Genomic DNA, 8706 nt, shown 5'->3' on the forward strand with positions numbered 1-8706 from the left:
TTTTGTAATTTATCTTCCCTTTTGTGGTCACTGTAATGTCAGTTGGGTTGGGGCCCTCACAGGACCAGTGAATGAATGGAGATTTCAGGCTTAAAATCTACAGTGAGATGAAATCTCTGCTTGTGCTTACTTGCACATGGATTTGACTGAGACTATTACATTTTTATGTAAATTGTCTTTTCAAAGGAACCACAAGAAAGGTTTACAAAAAGCCTGTGACTTTTCAACTGTCAAAGCCACCTCAAGGTCTCCAAATCTATGCTAGTAGGAAATGGACTGTGAAATCTGTATTTTTCCAGAGGAGGGCATATATTCCAACACTCACTTAAGATATGGCCATGAGGAATAATGGATAAAAACAAACAAAAAACTTCCCAGATGGAAAATCTAGGAGCCATGAAAGACAACAGAAAAAAATAGCTACTCCCAAAAAGCAAAATAGTAATGATCAATTTAGGAAGATCTAGCAATTCTTGCTTAGCAGGATTTGCTAACTCTAATGTACAAGTGACTTTATATAGTTTTGGATTTTCTGAAAAAGGAAGCTTTATTGTGCTATTCTGTTCTACCACACAACAGTTTGTATGTAGAGTCAGGAAAGATGTGATTAATAACTCTTCCTTTAGCTTATGGGCTGCTAAATCACAGCTTTATCTCATCCAATGAAAAGAATTAAACACCCTTTGAGCTTGATCAAGTAATTAAAAAAAGACTTTGTATCATCTTATGTGTGATGGAAAAGTGTATTATAAATATAAAAGTGTATTATAAATATACCCAGGAAACAAAAACAACAACAGCAACAACAAAAACCATGGCTCATGGGTAGATGGGTGATCAGGCTATGAGGGTATTTGCCAGCCAATATCCATTCTCTCATTCTACTCTTTTAGTAAAAGAACCCTTAAATATTTAACTGAATGTATGACAGCTGGGAGAAATCATATAAGAAATAGCCTCCTGGATGTGAACAAAAATGGTGAAAATGTGAACAGGAAAAGACACAGCCTTGAAAGGAATCCTTCTTCTTCTCCTTTCTCTTCTCCTTGTGCCAGTATAGAAGTAAGCCAGTTTTGACTATGCAGACAAGGGAAACATTCAAGGGAATAGTAAAGTATTAATACGAAACAAACTTGGGACTCTGGATGACCTCAAGGGGCTGAGCTTCTCTCTCTCTCCCCTCTCTGCAACCCCCTCCCCTGCCCCCAACCCCACAAACACAGCAGATTGTCCTCTTGGATTTTACTGGTGAGAGACATAAAGCTTCTGTCTTGTTTAAGCCACTGGCCATACGGTCTTTGTTAAAGCAGTGAAACCAAAATTCTACTTATATATAAGCTTTGTAAAATTACATGCCTTTTAAAAAGCATGTGCCATTATAATTTATTATTTGATAAAAACTAAAATTATATTTTATAAGAAACAAAGGCTAACATGAAATAATTTTGAATACATCAAATATTTGTAAATTATACATAGAGTTATTTGTCCAAACTAACATTTTATGTTCTGTGTCAGAGACATAATTCATAAAGCACTTTCACATATGCCTACTTTAATATTTCTAGTATCTTTTATTAAGAATTATGATATTTATTCCCATATTCAAGATTGACAATTTTGAGAGAATTCCTATTGTGGAATGTCTAAGCTTCAACCACCTTCAAAGGTAATATGCTGTTAGTGGATAGAGGTAAAGACTTGCAAGAAAAAGAACCTGGTGAATTCCAACTCCATCCACCCCTTTCTCTTTAGCAGTGTGCCAAAGGCAATTCAGACTCTCTTTGAACTTCAAAGTCCTTATACATGTATTGAAGATTATAGTTACCTATCTTTTTCATGGGATAAAGCCAGTCAGTCAAATGAAATAACGTCTATGAAAATAATTTGCAAGTGTTATAAATCAAACTTTATAAGCCTTAGAAAATAAATGAATAATAACTCAATAGATGAGGAGGCTAACTTTTAGAACAAGTTACTTGTAGGACAGAATGAGAGCTAATCTATGGCAGAACAAGAATGAACAGTCAATAAAGCTAGCCCTAAGAGTACAAAGTAGATAGTGTCTTAATTCAGATGCAAAACCCAAAAATTATTTGAAAAGTATTTATTACAAATACCATTTAGCTACATGTAATTAAGTAGCACTTGTTTCTCAAAATAACATGAATAAGACATTTTAATCAATTTCATCGAATATCAAATAAATATTGCAGGATTTGGAACTTGCTGGGAAAACACCGTCACTTTTCTGAAAATATTTCATGTAAGACTTGGAGGAAGGTTCTTTTCCAGCAGTCCCCTCCCTCTCTGAATAAATCATGGACACTCTCTTGAACTGCTTTTGATTTTACAAATAGGGTCTGGAAGCTGACACAAGTCTTGAATCTCCTGGGACAGGAATGACTGCTAATTCTCCCCACTGTTCTTCTCTCCCAATCCACAGCTTAGAAAAGTTAGTAATTCTACTGTGATAGCCTTCCTCACAGTCTTACAGATTCCTTTTAAATGGATAAACAGGCATCCTTTCAACTATTGACTCCATTCTAACATTCCCCAACATTCTCCAGCTTAGTGAGAGCTCATGTCCAGTGCTTGGTGCTGAAAGGTTAAGACCAAAATGGTAAATATTTCTTTGTAACGGGTATTCACAGTGATCTGAAAGGATATCTTCATTTCTTTTGGAAGGTAGGTTAAGAAAGGGACTGGAATTAGTTTATACTCACTTGCTTCTTTGTTTTTTTCCCTTCAATATTTCTTGTTTTCAATTTTGACAGCTGAGCTCTAACAGGTACTTGATAAGTTCTGTTAAAGAAGACTGCAGGGACACTTGGGTGGCTCAGTTGGTTAAGCATTTGACTCTAGATTTTGGGTCAAGTCATGATCTCAGGGTTCTTGGGTTTGAGCCCCACATTGGGCTGTGTGCTGATAGTGATTGGGATAGTGATAGCTGCTTGGGATTCTTTCTCTCCCTCTGTCTGCCCCTCCCTGTTCATGCTCTGTCTCCCCCCCTCTCAAAATAAATAAATAAATAAATAAATAAATAAATAAATAAAATACTATTTAAAAAGCTATTAAAAATAGAGAACTGAAAAAGAAGTATCTGTTTGGAACATTTTGCAGCTAACATTCTTCCATTTAGTTAGCCAAGGTAAGTGTGGGGTTACAGACTTAATTTTGAGATTTTTCTCCTTCCTTATGAAATAAATGAAATATGATGAAACAAATAAAAAAACACACATGAACATGGGCAGGAAAACGCAGCTTTAGAATGTTGGCAATTATTATGAAAAGCATCTTATATTGTAGCTGCATAATCCTCTTAATATAGAAAGAAGTCATGAGGATAATTGGGGGTAAGAGAATAAGAACAAAAGCAAAGTTAAACCTGTTAAAATAAAACATATAGATTACATTTAAAAACAAAAAGTATGGATGGAGCGCCTTGGTGGCTCAGTCAGTTGATTGTTCAACTCTTGGTTTCAGCTCAGGTCATGATCCCAGGGTTGAAAGACTGAGCCCTGCATTGGGCTCCACACTCAGTGTGGAACATGCTTAGGATTCTCTCTCTCTCTCCCTCTGTCCCCTTTCCCCCACTTGTGTGCACTTTCTCTCTCTCTCTCTCTCTCTCTCTCAAGTAAGTAAATAAATAAATAAATAAATAAGTAAATAAGTAAATATTAAAAAATAAATAAGTAAAATAAAACATAAAAATAAAAAAATGAATAAGTAAAAATAAAAACAAAAAGTATAAATTGAACAAATAGGTAAAAATGTCTTTCTCCTAAAAATCACCCCAATATACTAAAAAATATGTTTTTTATTACTTCAAAGTATAAATCCAAATAATGAAATTGAACGCTTTAATTGAAGAACTAAAATGGGCAGAAATTACTTCTCAGAGTACACTTTGTAAATTATGTAATTTTAAATGATTTTATTAAACCTAAAAATAGTCTATGCATAATGCAAAGAGAAGCTTGGCATATGTATTTTGAATGCTTTTGTTTCCTAAAACAGACTTAATATCCAAAAATCAATTTGCTTTCATGTAATTTTAGTCGTGGATACAATAAATATACCAGTAAGTCTTCAAACACATTCTGTACTCACTCACCTGAATCTAATTATGGTTCGGGCAATTTAATTTCATTTCCTCTTAATAGAAAACCATGGAAACAATAAAGAAATAAGAAATTATTTCTCCTTTTTAAATATTTTAAACCCTTCTAAGTTTTCATGATCAAAATTTTAAAACCTGAACCCTGAACATTCACATTCTACATTATCACAAGCAACACTATCATATTTCCTAAGTGACATCACATTTTCACTGATTTCACTGGATATGTCTCAATGAGCTGGAACTGCCTCCTTTCCCTCATAAGTTTTTTTTTTTTTTTAAATATACTTAAGAAAGTGGTACAACAGTTGAGTAGTAACAGAGAACAAAACAGGAGAACATTTACCCATGAATGCAAACTTTGATCTTTCTCTTTTACGGGATATCCAATTCTCCCACAATTTTTCTCAGCTCTGCCTACACAATCAACCCCCAATTCACCAAAGTCGAAGCTACCACCATTGAACACGCCTGTTAAGTCCAAGCTACTTAACAGAATTTGCCTGATACACATTGTACTAGTCTCCTACGGCTGCCATAACAAAATGGGACAGACTGGATGGCTTAAATGACAAAGATTGATTTTCTCCCAGTTCTGGAGGCTGGAAGTCTAAGATCAAGGTGCTGGCAGGGATGGGTTTTTCTGAGACCTCCCCCTTCAGCTTGCAGATAGGCAGCCTCTTGCCCCTTCACATATGGTCATTCCCCTATGCTATGCACATGTCTCTCTGGTGTCTTTTCTATGTGTCCTAATCTCCTATTCTTAGGACACCAGTCAGATTGGAGTTGGGCACACCCTAATGACTTCAGTTTAACTTAATTACCTCTTTAAAGGTCATATCTCTAAATACAGTCACATTCTGCAGTTTGGGGATTAGAGCCACAACATAGGAATTTTGAGGGGAAACAATTCAGTCCATAACATGCACACAGACACACATATAAAATACACATACACAGAAATGATTTTCATGATTTGTGATCGTTATGTCCTAAAAAGATTCCGTCATCACTGAATTAACTTACATGAAACCACTGCTCCCAGGGGAAATGCAGGCTTATGTTCCTGCATGCCTCTGGTCACATTTTTGTCAATCGATCAATACATACCCTTGTTTCACGTGTGCTTCTATATAAAGATACTTTATTTTCTTACAAATAATTAGCTACATGGTCCTTGAATGACTTAAATCCAGGGGCTTTGGAGGACATTTGCATAATATCAGCTTGTTTGCTAATGTCATTGTAGAGCAAACCATTCCCATCAGCATCAAGAACCTATTCTTCCACATAATCCTAATCCCGTATAACAGATAGGAGGTATTTTACAAATTCCTAATCTTCCTGATCTGCGTTATTTGCTTTGCCTACAAGTTTAATATATTTTATACATACCACCTTTCGAAAGGTGTAAGCCAGCTAGCACCAGCTGAGAAGGAGTTAACATTTTCCTGACCCTGGGAGTGTGACCGTAAATCTCTCTGGCCTTTTACCTCACTACAGTCCTGTTCACTGTGCCTTTTTTATTGCTGTCATCTCATTAATCCACAAATTCACTTTTCCATCTTTTCCGTAGCTTCATCATGCACTGTAGATAGTACTTTAGCACTTTCCAGAGCTGTCTTACATACAGATTGGCAAACATGCTCCTTTTTCTGGAGGTACCGTGGTGTTGATTCCTTAACACTTAACCCACAACCAACAGCATGATAGCTCATACCTGAATAGTGGTGATCTGACATGTATATTTCTTCCATAAGGCACATCACGACCCTCCTGCACTTAGTTACACGGGACACCACTTTAGCAGTATGCCTGGGAACGATTTTTAAGAATAAAGTCACTAACAAAAAGCACCAAAAAATGCAAAGAACATAGCCCCAAATAGACCATGAAAAGGGATACTTGTTTACTATGTGAGCTGAAACAAGAAAGTAGAGAGAGGTCTCTTGTTGATCGCAGATGGAAGGTAAACATCACACATCTCAAGGGGTTTGCCATTCTGAACATGCACATGTCTGTGAATGATTTGGGGTTACAAATAAATTTTACCAAGTAGGCCAATTTACAAATATGAAACCTGCAAATAATGAGAGTTATACATAAATATATCTATAACTAGTGGTAAGAATTCTATATATATAACATGTATACTATAATATACAACTAATAATAGTAATATATAATATAATATATAACTAATAATAGTACATGTAATATATTCTGTAATATATATAACTAATAATAGTATATAATAATATATACTATAACATAATAATAGCATATATAATAATATATACCATAATACATATAACTAATAGTAAATGTGTATGTGTATATGTATATATACATACATATACATATATATATACGTGTATATGTATATATACATACATATACATATATATATACATGTATATATAACTAATTTTACCCTCATCTCTGCCACCATAGTCTATATTCAATAAAACAGCCAGAATAATTCTTCTAAAATAGAAGTCAGTAATGTACCTCCTCAAAACTCTCAGAATAAAAGCCAATGTGTTGACAATAGCCAACAGGATCCCCCACAGCTAGACCCTGCCTATTGTTTTGAGCCCATTTCCAGCAGCTTTTTCCTGTCACCATGCTGGCCTCCCTGCTGTTAATAAACTTGCCAACCACGCTTTGGTGTCACAACCTGTCCTTCCTGTTCCCTGTGCTTGCAAAGCCTTCCTCCTAAGTGTTTGTGTGACTCTCATCTCATCTTTTTATTTCAAGTCTTTCCAAACCACCCTGTTTGAAACAGCTCTTGATACACATCCCCTTTTCCTCTTTTCTGCTTTATTTTTCTCCAAAGCACTTATGAGCATCTGATTTGTTAGAGGTTTTACTTGTACATGTGTAAGTCACTGTTCTTACTCCCCTTGGCTCCAGGAGGGCAAAGTCTTTTCCTTCTTTATATGCCCAGTGCCCAGAACAGTGCTTGGCATAATGTGGGTGCTTAATAAAGTTGTATTAATAAATGATTAAAGGAATAAGATGTAATTAGTTTATTTAAAATGTAGATGAGAGAAGAAATGAAACGTTGTAGAAAATATGCCAACTTTCTGGGGCTCCTGGGTGGCTTGGTCGGTTGGGCGTCCGACTTCGGCTCAGGTCACGATCTCACGGCCCGTGGGTTCGAGCCCCGCGTCGGGCTCTGTGCTGACCGCTCAGAGCCTGCAGCCTGTTTCCGATTCTGTGTCTCCCTCTCTCTCTGCCCCTCCCCTGTTCATGCTCTGTCTCTCTGTCTCAAAAATAAATAAACGTTGAAAAAAAAATTAAAAAAAATTAAAAAAAAGAAAATATGCCAACTTTCATAAATTTTGTCTAAATTCACATATATTGTTTTGTTTAGGTCAAAATTAAATACCTTCATGGTTAAGATAGAAAATTAAAAAATCAGAAAAGTTAACCACAAAAATATTTACTGAATTGCTGGAAAGGTTTTGTTTTGACTTTCAAATCAAAATTTCATGGAATGAGTTCAGATTTTACTTGAGTACCATATATTCCTCACTTTACCCTCTCTTGTTATTTTAGGAGGATAATACCTGAAGGGCTTTTTGTTGTAACCAGCAAATCAAGCAAGGAGCCTCCCAGTTTGTATTCACAAATAATAAATATAGTTCCTATATCTTACTCATCAAATCATAAATGCACGATGAGTTAATTCTCTAGACTTCTGAAAAAAATATTTTTTCCAAGATGTTATCTAGAACGAGATATCTGTCATGATTTATTGTGACACTGTACTTGCCAAAACCATTTTGCTAAACAATCTGATTGTAGCTGCCCTTCAATTTAACTGATAAATGTATCTCAGCCAACCTCTCCTTAATCTGATTCCTGCTTTCTTTATTTTGTGTTCTGTAAGAATCAAGAAAATCTATTTGCTTGAGTTCTATTTGAAAACAAACAAGCCAAATGAGGTACTATTCTATAAATTTAGAATAAAAGTATTCAGAATACAAAGTTCTTCATGCAGGAATAGAGCATCATCTTAAGAAATTCTTAATTATGTTTGTAGGAACATTAAAAATGTTTGTAGGAACTGGATCCATATACCAGTATGTATATCTGACATTGTTTGGCTAAGCATTTTAGATTGACATATTGAGGTCCTACTACATTTTTCTAGAACTAATGAATTTTTATTTTATTTTGTTAGGAGAAATGTCTATGGCAAGAAGGAGATTTATTTTCACTGTATGGCTAGTTATTCATATATTAATTTTTTAAGAAAAATAAAAGCTAATAAAATGAAAAATTTATAAGGCTCTGAGATTAGGTGACTTATAATTTTTTTTCAGTTGATAATCTACTGGTGTATGATGAGAAAGTAAGTCAAAGTTTTGAAAGAAAAAATAATATGTATTTTCAATGTTTCCCTCATAGTATAACATTGAAAATTTCAAAATCTCAAAAAAGTATGGAATAAAAAAGTCACAGTTCTCCCCTTACCTTTGTCTCACAGAAGTTGCTGAGCTGTGAAATGGGGAAAACACAGAGTCAAGATGAAGAAGCACACGTGTTAATGTTGCTGTTTTCCTACACTGAGA

This window comes from Panthera uncia, chromosome C2 (genome assembly GCF_023721935.1).
Source record: "Panthera uncia isolate 11264 chromosome C2, Puncia_PCG_1.0, whole genome shotgun sequence".
NCBI classification, from domain to species: domain Eukaryota; kingdom Metazoa; phylum Chordata; class Mammalia; order Carnivora; family Felidae; genus Panthera; species Panthera uncia.